The sequence below is a fragment of the Vanessa tameamea genome, chromosome 5 (assembly GCF_037043105.1).
Source record: "Vanessa tameamea isolate UH-Manoa-2023 chromosome 5, ilVanTame1 primary haplotype, whole genome shotgun sequence".
NCBI lineage: Eukaryota > Metazoa > Arthropoda > Insecta > Lepidoptera > Nymphalidae > Vanessa > Vanessa tameamea.
In genome coordinates this window covers 3,356,876-3,372,251 of record NC_087313.1, presented here as the reverse complement: position 1 = coordinate 3,372,251, position 15,376 = coordinate 3,356,876, and the positions used below count along the sequence as shown (strand labels likewise).

General features: G+C 31.2%; 1 protein-coding gene across 3 annotated transcripts in view; it reads left to right on the top strand.

The window, feature by feature from the left end:
- Positions 1-1,967: 1,967 nt before the first annotated feature.
- The window catches only part of 5-ht2b (5-hydroxytryptamine (serotonin) receptor 2B), a 102,156-nt gene continuing 88,747 nt past the window's right edge, over positions 1,968-15,376 (top strand). For all 3 annotated transcript variants that reach the window (XM_026629109.2, XM_026629110.2, XM_026629108.2), the window contains exon 1: positions 1,968-2,228. The gene's annotated coding sequence lies outside the window, so the exon portion shown is untranslated. The remainder of the gene's footprint in view (positions 2,229-15,376) is intronic.

The following is a 15,376-nucleotide window of genomic DNA, read 5'->3' as shown; positions in this document are numbered from 1 at the left end:
CTATAATTGTATCTACTATTTGACATACTAAAGAAAAATCTGAAAGAGTTACACCCTCGTCACACCTAAATCCTCTGAGGGATTTAAATGACATATCGGCTTAAGTCCTTACGAGGGAAAAATATATATTATCTGTGAGCAAAATATCATAACATTAAATATTTTTATAATATTATAAATTTATGTAAGTACATACATTTATCTTGCTTCCTGTTATCATTATTCGAAGTAAGCTGTATTTATAAGGTTAATGAACTTTATTCAAAAAGGAAGAGTTAAGGTTAGAAGCGTATTTTAGAAGTTATACTTCTTTTTTCGCGTCATATAATTTTAATGATGTGCACTCAGAAGGTGACTTGAAAACTATTCAAATATTATCCATTTCACTTACCTTGGGAACTGAGGTGTTTTGTACCTTGTACCAGTTACACTGGCTCACTGTAAGAAATATTACGGCGCCAATGTAAGAAATGGAAAAAAGTTTATCTAGTAACTAAGTCTCTAAAAACTTACTCTGTATTTATCTTTGAGCGGTTATGACCATTTACCACCAGGCAGAACATTTTCCCATCCGCCTAAAACATATTACATAAAAATCAGCACTATGGACATAGACAAAAACTCAGCCTAATTGTTTGAGTAGATTAGATTTTAAATTGAATGAGTTAACCCACACATACTCAAAAGTAAAACAATAATTCGTAAAAACAAACACGATAAAAATTCACAAACGAACCGTTGCTTGGTTTAAGTGTCGGCATTTTTGCATGGATAACGAACTCATTAAATATTTACATATATCATCGAAATTCATCGAAATATTTCAAATTACCGGCGTTATGAATTAATACATTATCACAGACATATTTACAGGTAAAATCGTTTTTGATACATTTAGTCCGTTGGTCTGTATGATTGTCGTGAAGGCGATTTACAACACTAATGATGATAAAAAAGCGTGGAGTTAATGCCTGTTGACTTCCAGGCAGGAGACATAACATACATATATAATTGTATTTAACTAACATGACTGTATTTTTAGATGTTGAAAAAGAGTAACTACTGAGTTTCTTGCCGGTTCTTCTAGGTAGAATCTACATTCCGAACCGGAGGTAGCTTTACTTTAAATCGTTTGTTAAATGTCGATTCAAAAGTGCTTGTAAAAGCCTACTTGAATAAAGTATATTTTGATTTGATTTGATTTGAATGACTATGAGCATCGGTGATCATGTAGTCCAGTTGCCAGTCAGTCTATCTATGTGTTGTAAATTTATATGTAAAATGAAATTTATCAAATACCTGAATGCGTTTAAAAAGCTATCTCCACAGTGTTTAAAAAAATATCCGAGCATTATGATAGAATGCATGCAATGTTTATGTGTTCATTTTTTATTATATTTACATTAACAACTTGTAAATTTCTCACTGCTGGGCTAAGGCCTGCTCTCCCTTTGAGGAGAAGGTTTGGAGCATATTCCACTACGCTGCTGCAATGCGAGTTGATGGAATACACATGTGGCAGAATTTCGTTGAAATTAAACACGTGCAGGTTTCTTCTCACGATGTTTTCCTTCACCGCCGAGCACGAGATGAATTATAAACACAAATTAAGCACATGAAAATTCAGATGTACACGTTCTAACCACTGGGCCATCTCGGATCTTTATGTGTTCAATACTTATCGTGATCTCTATGTCTTAAATAACTAATACAATATAATATTAAATATCGGTAGTATTATAATATTACCGTATCACTAGAGATATTTTTTTTTAACAAATTTTCGATTACAGTTGACGAAAATCGAACAGTTTGAAATTGTTAAAATAAATATTTATATCTGTACAATGAGAATTAAATAATTATTATTAAATTAAACGATAATATTTATATTGCCTCATGAAAAACTTAGATCATTATCCGTAACATATCTTCAGTTTCATTACAGTGCTTAGTGAAGCTACGAGCCCAACAGGTGCGCTTCTCATTCAGCGGCGACTGTCGTACTGGCCGCACGCTTCCACAAGCCGGGTAACGAAATACAAACTTTGCTATTCTAAATTCAAATCGCTGTCTGTGATCGTCAGTTTCGAGTGTCAGTGATAAGTTTAATAGTATTTGGACATATAAAAACTTTTTCAAGATTTATTGTTTATTAAAAAAAAAAACTGATGTATTGAAACGTGTTGTGCATATCATAATTGGAGTCGAACAGACAATTGTTAAAGGTATGAATGCAAATGTATTAAGTAGATTGGATTTTACCTTTGCTTTTATAGGCATTTAAAATTAATTGGACATTTTCTGCTACGCCAATAACGGTGCTACGGGAGAGTTTCGTATCATTCGAATCGTTTGAGAAAAATATATAATATATTATGAAAAAAATAATAACAACAATATTGGATAAATTGTTTTTTTTATAAATGGAACTTTTAAATAATATTATTTCTATAGAATGTTATTTTAATGTAACAGAGTAATTTTGATTTTAAGCTGTGTTATAATCATTATTAATTTTGTAGATACGACATAGAACATTAAACAACGTTAAAAAAATTAATTAAAGAGATATTAATGTCTCCAGATACAACGTAAAACGGACCTTTTAGGTATATCAGCTTAAATGCTATTAGAGTACAAAAATCAGATAAAGTTAAGTATATAATCACAATCAAATAATATTTGAAAGAAAAATTAAAGACGGTTGCTATAGATTAATGTATGTTTGCTTAAACTAGAAAGTTGCAGTAATTAAAAAAAAAATCGATTTAAGAATGTTTTGACATATTTTGTGATATATCAATGTATTGCTAAGACAGGAATTCATTATATGATTTAAAAAAAACATAATGCCTTATATTCTTTAGCTAGTTTTCCATTTATAGTACCGAGTTGCTTTTATCATTTTTTATTAAAATGTTAAATTGTTGACAAAAGAATATAAATACTTATCTTGTATATAAATACATTCAAAGACACTTACACTGCCATCCTTCCAACATAGAGTTGACTTTAAGGTCATAAGATAGTGTGTAAATATAAATAATTTATATAATAAAAATTAAATTAAATTCTTCTATGTGCAGTAAAATATTTATTTAGTTATTGAAAAACTGTTAAAGGCACAAGTTAAAATTTATTGATTCGTGTTTCTGAATCGCGCAGGCAAGAATTTTGCTATTGGGTATATATAGTCAAGACCAATTTTATAAATTAATCTCCCGTCGACGACGGCGTCCTAAGCCGAGGTCCAGCCTCACAGGAGGTACCCTTAGATGCGCATATTCTGACCCTTTAAGTGGGTTCCCAACATTCAGGCTTGAGTAATTTAACTCGCCTACCCCTCCCGGTGACGCTGTACAGGCCATTTGGGCCAACAGCATACACATTTCGAAAAAAAAACATGAATTAATGATATCTTTTAAAGATGGAGAGCACCTCTTTTGTTTTATTATTTCAGGCATAAAATATATACAACCTCTTATTTCCTACAATTGCCTGCCTAATAGACTTGTTAAGAATTGTTTAATATTTCTAATACAAAGTAATATACAGTCTTGGAACATCCCACGGCTGGGCATCATGTCCTTTTGAGGAAAAGGTTTGGAGCTTAATTCACCCTGCTCCAATACGGATTGGTGGAGACATCACACCTTACGATGTTTTCTTTCATGATAAATTATAAGTACTGACATACATAAATTCAGTGCTTGCCCCGGTTTTGAACTCAGAACCATCAGTGAATTTTAATCGTCTTGTAACCACTGTACCATTACGGCTCTCTAATACAAATTAATTTATATTTTTCTGCATTGATTACAAAAATATTTATATTTATAATCATAAGCTTACAAGTTTCTAAATTTTTTTCACCTTTATTTGTCGGTACAGCCAGATAGATACATCGTTTAATACATAAAACATTTCGTTTAATGGATTAGACAGTCAAAATATTTAGTTGGCCGCAATGCTCAAATGGCTCATTATGAGATTTCTATCAATATAGAAATAAAAAAGTTTCTAATGGTGTTCCATTTGATCTAGAATATTCGATACATACTATTCGTAAGTTTTTGAACGATAGTTAAATTTAAAATAGCCAGGATAGTTGTATGTAATATACGTTTAAATGTGTGTGTGGATTGTATACGTAATATTGTATACAATGCGAGTATTTACACAACTACATTGAAACCAAGAAGATAATGGTTTATGTATGCATTGTTTTGTATACATGTATGCAGACTACGTACTATCGCGAGCAAACCTTTCGCTGATAGGGCGAAAGGCAATTCAAATTATGTTTAGATATGCAGTTACTAGTTAGAATTATTTTGTAATACACGCTATTTATTTAATAATCGAATATACCATAACGTTACTGTGATTAAATAAATAAATAAATATTGGACAACATCACATACATTACTCTGATCCCAATGTAAGTAGCTAAAGCACTTGTGTTATGGAAAATCAGAAGTAACGACGGTACCACATACACCCAGACCCAAGACAAAATAGAAAATTAATGAACTTTTTCTACATCGACTCGACCGGGAATCGAACCCGGGACCTTGGAGTGGCGTACCCATGAAAACCGGTGTACACACTACTCGACCACGGTCGTCAATTTGAGACGAAGTTTTTTACGCGGCTTACAGTAGAATGAACTGGCCGAAATCGTCACGTAAGAAAACAGCGTTATGTCTCTCCCTACCCTTATTTTTTTTCTATATCTTTATACACGGCCCAAAAAAAAAATGTTTTGTTTTAATTATTATTCTTTAACATTATTAATTAATTTCACTGTGTCTGTTATTTAATTGAAAATACAAAGCGAAAGCAACTTCGATCTTCCGGGCGTCAGACGAGATTAAATAATAGGATAATACACACGTTTTATTTTAAAATTTAATTAAAAAATAATGTTAAAAGCTACTCATAATAAGGCTTAAGTCCAACGATTTGATATTACAATTTACGCTTGTCGCGGTGAATTTAGAATTCAAAATTTCAATCTAGTTAAAGAGTTTTGTTATCATTGTCACTACGTCACAACTTTATTTGCGTACAATTAAACAAGTAATTTTGTGATCTCGTAATAAAATTTAAAGTTCGAAATATAAACAATATAAGGGATATTGTGCCCTAATCTTGGGAGCTAAGATGCTATATCCCTTGTACCTGCAGTTGCCCTGACCTATGGGTAGTACCTACCTAGACTCGCTTGAACAAAGCCCTACCCCCAAACAGATTATAGATGATAACTGATATAATATATATTTTATCAATACTAGAGTTAACGTTAAATGCAACTGAAACGACTCAAAGTTTTTCATAATTGAAAAAAAGGATATTTTTATTAGATTTCGTTGTTCTGTAAATAAATTAATACATGTTTAACAAGATTTTTTTATATATAAAACACAGATCATAATTACACATTCAAGCATTCACAGAGTTAGACACAAGTTTTACAGTGGTTAGAACGCGTGCATCTTAACCGATGATTTCGAGTTCAAACCCAGGCAGGCACCACTGAATTTTCATGTGCTTAATTTGTGTTTATAATTCATCTCGTGCTCGGCGGTGAAGGAAAACATCGTGAGGAAACCTGCATGTGTCTAATTTCAACGAAATTCTGCCACATGTGTATTCCACCAACCCGCACTGGAGCAGCGTAGTGGAATATGCTCCAAACCTTCTCCTCAAAGGGAGAGCAGTGGGAAATTTACAGGCTGCTAATGCTAATGCAAGCATTCTTGAATATTTATGATTTAATAAAAAAAATAAAAATAGAACGAACATACATATTTCAACGATTTGACGGAATATCAAACGTTTTCGCCCTTTTTACGTTGAACAAATAAAAACGGAATGTTTGTTTTTGATGCGAAAACAATACCCTAAAGAGTATTTAATCGTATTTAAAACGTATTTCGCGATTTTATGATAGACTTCAAAATATCGGCCTCGACTAAATATTGCTTGTCTGTCATTATTGATTTGAAATTCGAGAGAAGAAAACATACCATTGTTTAACAGATCACTACCTAGATATAATTTATAAAAAAAGTCGTAAGTTCCACACTTTATGTTCCCGTCCATGTGAAACATTATAAAAGTAAAAAGTAAAGTAAAAACCTTTTAAGTAGGTATCTCACTGCTGGGCTAAGGTCTAAAGGCTCCCCTGCATATTAGTGGGCTCAGATGTGGCAGAGTTTCAATCTTTCAAACAGTATATTCTACCTTTTCTATGTTTATGATATTGCAATATATATAAATAAATAAATATATAAATATAAATATTGGACAACATCACATACATTACTCTGATCCCAATGTAAGTAGCTAAAGCACTTGTGATATGGAAAATCAGAAGTAACGACGGTACCACATACACCCAGACCCAACACAATATAGAAAACTTATGAACTTTTTCTACATCGACTCGACCGGGAATCAAACCCGGGACCTCGGAGTGGCGTACCCATGAAAACCGGTGTACACACTACTCGACCACGGAGGTCGTCTTTTTTTATTAATATATATTTTTTATCTACTCGTGCAGTCGACGTCGGTGCGCGAAGAATTTCAAGTCCGCCTGTGACTATGACGGGTGTGATTCAGCGTTGAAACGTCGAACGGAAAAAATGATATTAGTTATAACCGGATATAAAATCTAAATTAATATATATATGCACAAAGCCCTACCACCAAGTAAAATTAAAATTATACAATAAACAAACATAAAAAAGTATCAATATAACAAACATAAACGTTAAGCGTATTTTGCTCAATTTCTGTCAAATTCGTGCAAAGTCATCAGTTGATAATTAATTATTATTTAATTATTAATTAAAAGGTATTTTTTGTGATGGCAATCGCACCGAAGTAACTTGGAGTTCGTTATGAGTGGCTCTTTAATTATTAAATCAAAGACAAAATCTACTTTACTCGAGTAGGATCTTACGAACACTTCGGAACCATCGTTTTACAAGAATTATTATTATTAAAGCCACCGAGAGTAATTTCGTTACAAAATGTGCATTTGATTTGGATATGTAAAATAATGTCAGTACAGATTTGTTACAGAGAATAAAATCAGGGATTAAAACTATCACAATAAGAGTTATATTTTATATATGAATATTATTTATTAGATAAATTCTGAAAATATTTCTCTGAAATTTCGTAAAATATATTTGTAAAGAGAGTTCAAATTCTTCGTTTATTAAAATAATCCCTTCTCCGTTATCGTTATGTGTGTATAAAGGTTTGCGTGTTTGTATGTGTGTGTGGCATGTGTCACGTATAAACAACGTAAAATGAAGCAGCCTGGATAAAATTTTATGGTGAAGCCCTAACATTAATTTTATTGTTGTTAAACAAAATAATTTTCTTTATATTAATAGCTGGGGTACTTAAGAGAATCCCCGCTGATCGCCATGATACACTGAAATTTATGGTCGGACCAAGTAATGAATTTGGACCTATACTTTACTGTCAGCGGCTGTTTATTGCGGATATTCTAAACTAACCTAACACACAATTTGTTTGGCTAAAGTATTAAGCATCAGCCACACCTGCGGCGAGCGAAATTTTAACGATTCAGACGTTAAATTAATTGCGAAGCTGCGGGCGTAAATGGGCAATTCGTGATATATTATCTTGTAGCTATCTCACTTTATCGCACAAATTTCTGTGCTATTGTGACAGCTTTAGTAGCTTTACATTAAATTTAATTTAACGGGATGTTTTGCTTGGCTACGCAGATGTGTCAGACACCTTATAGTTGCGAGTAGACAAATTAATGTGATACTTTATCAGGATTCAGCCACGAAGTGGAAAAGTGCTTTTATACCTATATTTTATTTAATATCGTAATATCCTATAATTATAAGTGTAATCAAATTTATTTATTTACATATTGTGTATATTATAACCATTGGTACTTCTTTTGAATGTTCTGAATAAATAAATACTATTAAATAAATATCCAATACAATTACTATGAAATTACTGTTACATAGCGTGGTTTGGTCATTATCTGCTTTAGTCTGAATGTGTAGTACGGTGACTATTATACCTGCTGTATTCGATTTCTGATTACGTCATGTTATAAACGATGTATAGCTGAATATTCCCAAACACTGGAAAATCGCATATTATCTACTAGCTAAACCTGCGGCTTTACCGTACCCAAAGAGTAAAAACGGGACTCTATTACTAAAGCTTCGCCGTCCGTCTGTCTCTCCGTCTGTCTGTCACCAGGCTGTATCCCAAGAACGGCGATATCTAGACAGTTGAAATTTTCAAATATTACGGATTTCAGTCGCCATAACAATACTATATAACATAATAGTTATAACAAAAAATAAAATAAATATTTAATTTCCCATATAAAAAACGCCATTTTTTGCTCGATATCAATAAATGGCAACTGGTAGGCACGTGAAATATTCACAAAATACTTTATTGTATATTTACAATAATAAATAATGAAATCAAAATAAATAAATAATAATAATGGTACGGAACCTTTAGTGCGTGAGTCCGCCCCGCACTTGGACGGTTTTTTATGATATTGGATGTCGGGCGAGCGTATATGCCATCTGATGGTAAGTAATCAAAATTGTGATAGTTGTTGGTAGAATATAAATGATGAGTGGGTTGATAACTACCAAGTCAAACATTTGACGACCTCCGTGGTCGAGTAGTGTGTACACCGGTTTTCATGGATACGCCACTCCGAGGTCCCGGGTTCGATTCCCGGTCGAGTCGATGTAGAAAAAGTTCATTAATTTTCTATGTTGTCTTGGGTCTGGGTGTATGTGGTACCGTCGTTACTTCTGATTTTCCATAACACAAGTGCTTTAGCTACTTACATTGGGATCAGAGTAATGTATGTGATGTTGTCCAATATTTATTTATTTATTTATTTTTAAAAAAACCATCTCCTTAAGCGAGAAGAAGCCTTTGCCCGTCTATGGGAGGTTCTATCGCAGTACAAATATAATGATTTGACTGTTTGTAATGGCCTATCTACCTTATAATTATGTTTCATTGCATTAACATATAGGTAGGTAATATTTTATAACCTTTAATATACCCATATACATAGCTTTTAATTTACATATACAGAATAAGTAAAACGAATATAACATACATGAACATCCGAATATAAATGTGTATACAAAAATAGACAAAACATATTCAATTTCTAGTTATAATAAATAACCTTTACAATTCCAAATGTTAAAGAAAAAATATTTCGTGCTCCTTACGAATAGAAATAGATTTACTTAAATAACAATATTACCAATTTTTATAAACGGTTTACATAAAATGCAAATTATAACAAAATACATCACTCTATTTTGATACGTATTTTATAACAAATAAAGAATATATTCGATCGCTAGCAAAATCATTTTGATACTAAATGCCAGCTGCCATTTTCCAAGCACATAAATATCGTCGTAAGAAATCTATATAAAGAATATTAATCAATCGTGTTACCTTGATCCTTTATTAAATTGATGAACTTGAATATATTGTTTAATTATGGAATATCCTTTTATTCTAAATTTGAAAATAATTACGTATAATTTATAGTAATTCCGTCACAAACTATCACTCATAAGTATTCTATGGTCAAAATCAATAGTTTGTATTCCTATGTTATTCTACATACATACATTGAGAGATGGCGAGGACATTTGTTTTATGGCATAGATGTCAAACAAGCAGGAAGCTCACTTGATGAAAAGTGACTACAACCGAGCATGGACATCTGCAATCACGGAAGGCTTGCAATTGCGTTGGTATCCTTTAAGAAATTTGATTCTAAAAAAACACCAGTGAAAACTGGTTCCACAGAGTGGTTGTGCGATATAAAATTCTTTCTGTAAAAGAATTGTCGAAATTGATAACTAAAAATAAGTTGATAAATACTCTGCGTATTCCTTTCCAATTAATAAATGAATACAATTAAATACTTATATAGATTTATCTGTTATGTTTATGTAATTACTTCTTTATTGATTTTGCGTTATTCCTGAACTAATCGGACCGCCTGAAAAACAATACTGTGTTCAGACTCAGCTATTATATACTGAACGGGCTAACTTTGCCATACAACATTAGACTTCAAATGTATACCATATTTATTGATTTGGTTTTATAGAGTGTGCCAATTAAAAAAGTTTCTTTACATATATCTTTTATTTTATAAAATATGTTTACCCATTTCCTCGTTTGCCTTCTAAATTTAAATTTAAAAAAAGTACAATTATCAGTGAACAAAACACAAAACTTGGTACAAGATATGATTGTAAGATGTTAGATATGTATGTAACTCATGCTTCCTTTTGTGGGTGAGATATGAAGTGATATCCCACAGTAGTACTGATCTCGCGTTGAAACATTAAGTCTTTGGGAATATGTGAAAGTTCGTATGAAAAAATCTCAGATCTTTTCAAGATTATAAAATATAATTAACCAATATTATAATTAAATTGGGTAGTTAGTGACTACAAGTAAAGTTGGTATACTGTTATTATGAATTAAATTTATCTTATAGTCAAGTTGTTACCTTTTTTCTGTGGGTATGGATTTGAAGAAAACAGTTTTGTTATATAACTATTTAATTGTAGAAACCAAAATTTATAAATCTTACAATAAATTTAGTTACTTAATTTAGTTACAGCTTTTGTACTATAGATAATTAAAAAAATATGCCAGCTAGACTCAGCTTGGGTCACTTGGGATAAAAGGAATGTTTGAAAATTCAATGCGTTATAATTTATCTTATTAAATATTAAAATTTAGGTGCCACTGACGATTCAAAGATTGTATATTTAATTATTTAGTACACTGTTCGCCAGGCCGTTGTATAAGTTTGTATAAAAAATTAAAGTGGGTACATCACCAAATTTCCTGCTACATGTGGATATTGTTTATATCTCTAAGGGAACAGGCATGCCATCCTTGGAGTTGCACCAGTAGCTATCTGTACACACTCAATCAGGAAACTGCAGCCGTCCACACTTAATATTTCAAATCCACATGGTGGGTAAAAAAAAACCTCCTGCAATACGAAATATACAGGTCCAATAATCAAGTAAATAACAAAGAGATAAATACCTTTAACGAGGGATGTAAGCAGTAATTTACCTTCTGGAGGTTTAAAGTCCTGCTTACTTTAAATGACGATTTCAACTCCGGAGAATCATTCCAATGGGTCAAAAATCACTGTAAATCACAAATTAAACATGACTACGACTTTCTGAATTGCAAACCAACGCATTTAAGCAAAAACAAGAATTAAAGACTTACAATTTTATAAAGTCGGTAGAAATATGTTGTATAAAGTTTTTATCAAACTTCAAAACTCCATTATAAATATATTCTAAAAAGATATATGCTGTTAAAGCACTGAAGTAATAATCAATCACAAATTAAGAAACTCAACTATTAAGGTAACTTACCGATATATTCAGTATATCGAATTTGAAGTTTGAATTCGGTGTTAAACCGAAAATGTAAAAATGCAAAAAGAACGAAATCGAAAGTTCTTGAAACTGAAAGATTGCGGGAGTGAGGCCTAATCACAGTATCACAACCTAAATAGAATTGGAATTATATCCATATTTAAATCAAAGAAATAATTATGTAATAATTATTTTATTTAATAAGAGCCAATTATAAGGCAAAATAAATCTGTCATAATAAATATCCGACATTTACAAACAAATACTTACCTTTATTGGATGACAGCTAATAAATTAATCTGAAACGATGCAAAAATGACTTTCAACAAATACAACAAACGAATGAGATAATAAAATCTAATTGTAATAATTATTTCACTGCACTGATAAAATAAATATAATTTATTTTATTATTTAAATTCAAAGAAAATGCCAAAATGATGTATTGAGCTAGCAATACCGATATATGGGAAGTGGGAAATTGGTTAACGACACGGATTTTAGCGAATTGACACTTTTGTGACGTTTTATATAATTTAAAAAAAAATTAAAATTATTTTTTATTATGATATCAAAATATATTCAGTTGGTTTCTACTTATAAAATTTTTGTCCTGACTGACTACGCAGAACCATAACTTCTGATAGCTGAGAGATGAAATTTGAAATATAATTTCATTTCATAACCCAAGCATCTGCTAGCTAAACATTTGTAGAGACTTTAACAAGAATTGTTTCAAAAACCGACAGTTAGTAACAATGACATTCATCTTTCAACGTATAAAATAAATAATTACACTCGTAGTGTCTCATTCTACACATATCTTTGACTTTATATTTTGTGGTTATATGTATACTAGTCTTTGTATGTGTGTCTTGATTTATAGTGTCTGATCGCTATTGTTCAAAATGACCTCACTCCGCGTCTTTCCGGTACGAAACGTACCCTTTATTCCATCCGGTAGACAGATGATCTATTTACAAAAAATTATGACCTTCTGGGTATTCAGGAGTTTAAATACTTTAATTAATGGATATATATATATGAAATATATACAATAAAACATAGAGTTTTGAAGCTTTTATAATTATTTATGGGTTAAGAAATATTATTTAAAAATTAGCAGTGAAGAATGATATTGTTAGGACACGACTAACATGTGTCACGGTGGCATTATTAATTATACATAGTACACTTTAATTTAATATAGACGGAATTTCTCAACGAATACGGCTATTCTTTTGAAACGCAATACAAGCATTATTATGGTACGTGCTTTTCGAGGCACGGGAATGTTACCAACATTCAAACATCAGTCTGCTACAGAGAAATGATTCCCAAAAAACCCAAAATATTTTTCATTCATTTTCATAAAATTATTTCATAATCTTCTCTCTAACGAGTGGTATTCGTATATAGTAATAATAAATCTACATACTCGAAGATAACCGATTTATTTAAAACTATTTTGTTTTAACGAAAAACTGAATCCAATCTACTAGTGGTTTAAGCTTTTTGTTAAAAACTCGGTATAAAGCGGAAACGTTGGTCCAGTTTCACAACGTCGACCCGATGACAATTGACACAAACTTTTGTAGACACAAATGGACTAACTGAACGTGCATTTTATTAGTATGGGGACGAAAGCACATTGAATTATGTTTGAGTTCTTGTTTTTAGATTAATAATATTCTCAAATTATGTTCATTGAGGACTTTACGAGGAAGTGAAACTATTCTGGACATGATCGTGAAAAGTTAGAATATGTCATGCAACAATGACTTTAATAATAATTAATTCATAACATTTAAATGATACACATTACACAGATCAAATAGCGTATAAGCTTATGTGATCCACGAGTGAGTTCTTACTGTGACTAATTTCTCGAATACATAGAGCTAATTTGAAATAAAAACATGTGGTACAAAATTAAAATACATACTGAATACCGCTCTTTGCATCGGAATCGTTTCATTTTCCAACATAACGTATTGAAACGTTCAATTCGATATGACCTTGAAATTTTAAGCTCATCACAGTTTCGGCTTAAAATCTTTTTTTAGCAAATTTTCGTGTTTATTGGAGGCAAAATGTATTAAAGATTATTTCAATTGTCATAATCTGTGAAAGATATTGTTGAATGGCCGTCATTATCCCACTGGGTAAAAGCTTATTCTCCTTTTAAGGATAAAGGCTTGGACCTCATTACACCAGACTGATCGAGTTAATCTTGATGATGCTGGTTGATATGACAAAATTTCCAAACATTCAGACAACCGTTTGTTTTTCCTATAATAGAAGACATATTAACTTTATTCGTAAAGCATTTACAAATTAACAAATGTAATAATAATAAATTAATTTAAAAATATATGTAAATATTGATATCAGTAAAAGAAAACGTCATCACAATCAAAATAGTCAAAAATTTAATTTAATTAAGTTATTCATTAATTTTATAATAATGAAATAATTGATTTCTTAAGATGGGTTGTCATAAAAAATTACAATGCCTAGACTTGATATTCTAATAACTTTTCCATAACTGTACTAAGGGAGCCTGTTTATCAATATGAGAGAGAGTACGTAATATTTGGTGGGAAAAATAATATAAGTACTTCTGTTTGTCCAAAGGAATTCGATAGTCTCTCGATTATTTCTGAATTGGTTATCTTATTGTTGATAACGTTGAGTAAAAAGCTTAGTTCTAAAACGTTGCGCCTACTCTGCCTTCTTTGTATAATTGTCAACGCGAAAAAAAGGCTTTACGCTCTACTGTGGATTCCGGACAACATTGGTGTCAAGACAACTGCACAATAAAGATTTGTACACGAGTAGTTTAATTTGATATGAAAAACTTTGTGCGCCGCTTGATAAAACGAAGGCTGTGCTGTTTGTTAACCAACGAGCATGTTAACTTGCGATAATTATTTTAATAGAAACTTTCCAATCGAGTAACTAGAAATAAGTTATTTAATTTGCTCCAGTTTTGTACCAAAAGTATAAAATCATATTTTTGGGATAACACTATTCAGTAATATCATTAAGGTCGCATTGTATTAAATCTATGTCTGAACTAGACAAGTCTATGTCTCTTTTGTATATTTTGAGATAGTATACTAATAATAAATATTTACAATACTTGATATTCTGAGTACTATTATTGATTGAAAAGAGAAACAAAAGATGAACTAAATGTGAACCCGTGGAACCCCACTCTTAGCAAAATATTTCTCAGATTCGAAACCAGTTACGACTAATACTGTAAGAGGTATTTGTTTGAAATATGACTAATTGTAGTAGTTTCAAGTACAAGAGGCACTTTATTCAGAAGTATTTGATGGTTTACTTTGACAAGAGCGCCACTGAAGTCAGTGTATATCATCTATTTGGTCGAATCTGTCCATTGCTAAAGCCAAGTCCACAAAGTGTTAAATTAGTATTAACTGATATCCTGTCTCCAATGCCGTGATTTGAATGTATGATGATGTTAAAATGTTTTATAAGTATTCAAAGATCTCTCAATCAGCTTAGAATAACATAAAAAGATTAAAATTAGACGTTAGTTCTAAATTTCCACTCGATCACCTTCTTTGTAAGCATTTACCACCTTTGCAACTTATTCGAGCATTTTTGATTTCTCGGGGAAAATACCGTTTTTTAGAGAACTGTTAAAATATTTTAATGAAAATAGAAGTATCTAAAGATTTATTTTTTAATTAATTTGTTAACTGTTTTTATACTCTTGAAACAATGACTAATAGATTAACCTTTATTAAATAAAAATTAATATGACACAGCAATAAGTTAAACATTGGTTATAAAATTTGTAGCGTGCAAACATATTTCAAATCACGCGATGAAGGATCCAATAT